We start from the raw sequence: 1,517 nt of genomic DNA on the forward strand, positions 1-1,517 counted from the left end.
ACTGAGCTACCGTGCCGGCTGCCTTCCGTGGGCAAGTGCTCCACCAACTGAGCTACCCAAGCATGACACACGCCTCGTCCTCACAGCTTTACTTTTGCCATTACCTCGTCTCCTACCTTCCAAACTTTACAGAAACTCTCCTGCGAAGGTAGGAGACGAGGTACTGGCAGAAGTAAAGCTGTCAGGACGGGTCGTCAGTCGTGCTTGGGTAGCTCAGTTGGTAGAGCACTTGCCCGCGAAAAGCAAAGGTCCCGAGTTCGAGTCTCGGCCCGGCACAAGGTTTTAATCTGCCAGGAAGTTTCATTAGTTACAATGCATGTCAAGAAAATCGTATGCTTTATTTGACCACACAGGGATCGTCACGTTAACATCGCTCACATAGTTTGCACGATATGAAGAGGAACTAACTTGTATGTTGTCAACAATATTAAAAACGGCCAAAAATAATTCTATGACATCATAACAAAAGTACACTTTTGTCAGTCAGGTCTTCAACTGCATTTCCTATTGCCGTCATTTAATAAGAGAACAGAGACCCTATTACCTGTTCATGTATGTGTGGCGATTAGGAAACTTGATACACCACATAATTTATTACTAATAAAACTAATGAAGATCTAATTATATTGTAACAAATAAGCCCTCGGTCACAAATATTAAGTCAAAATTGACCTGGTTTCGAAGCTAGTATGAGCTAATATTTGTGACCGAGGACTTATTTGTTACAATATAATTCTGACACGGTCACTGAACCTTAGCAGCTATGTTCAAAGAAGATCTAATCGTCAAATACACGTGATGTCGTTGTAGAATTACTCCTATCTTTGATTCTTGTTTAAAACTGCCGACAACCTACACGACGCTTTCACTTCATGCTCTGACATACCACTTAAATGACGTTGTGTTGTTGTGGTCTTCAGTCCGAAGACTACTTTGGTGCAGCTCTCCATGCTACTCTATCCTGTGCAAGCCTCTTCATGTCCAAATAACTATGGCACCTTACATCCTTCTGAATTTGACAACTGTATTCATGTCTTGGTCTCCCACTATGCTCTTTACTCCCCACACTCCAATAATAAATTGGTGATCCCTTGATGTCTCAGAATGTGTGCTACCAACCGATCTCTTCTTCTAGTCATGTTGTTCCACAGACTTCTTTTCTCTCCACTTCAGTTCAGTACCTCCTCGTTAGTTACATGATCTATCCAGCTAACCTTCAGCCTTCTTCTGTAGCATCAGATCTCAAAAGCTTACATCGCCCACGTTTCACTTCCGTACATAGCTACACTCCACACAAATACTTTCAGAAAAGACTCCCTAACACTTAAATCTATATTTAAACATCTTTTCTTCACAGGTGCTTTTCTTGCCATTGCCGTTCTACATTTTACACCCTACCTACTTCAACCATCAGTTATTTTGCTGGCCACGTAAAAAGCTTCTTTACTTCTCTAAGTGACTCATTTTCCTAATCTAATGCCCTCGTCATCACCTGATTTAATTCGACTACATTTCAT

General features: G+C 41.5%; 1 non-coding gene across 1 annotated transcript; it reads left to right on the forward strand.

Moving 5' to 3' along the window:
• The first annotated feature begins 201 nt into the window (after window positions 1–201).
• Trnar-gcg (transfer RNA arginine (anticodon GCG)) lies at window positions 202–276 on the forward strand. Its single transcript has one exon. It is a non-coding gene; the product is annotated as a tRNA-Arg (tRNA).
• Window positions 277–1,517: the final 1,241 nt, after the last annotated feature.

Source organism: Schistocerca serialis, chromosome 1, assembly GCF_023864345.2.
Source record: "Schistocerca serialis cubense isolate TAMUIC-IGC-003099 chromosome 1, iqSchSeri2.2, whole genome shotgun sequence".
Taxonomy (NCBI): domain Eukaryota; kingdom Metazoa; phylum Arthropoda; class Insecta; order Orthoptera; family Acrididae; genus Schistocerca; species Schistocerca serialis.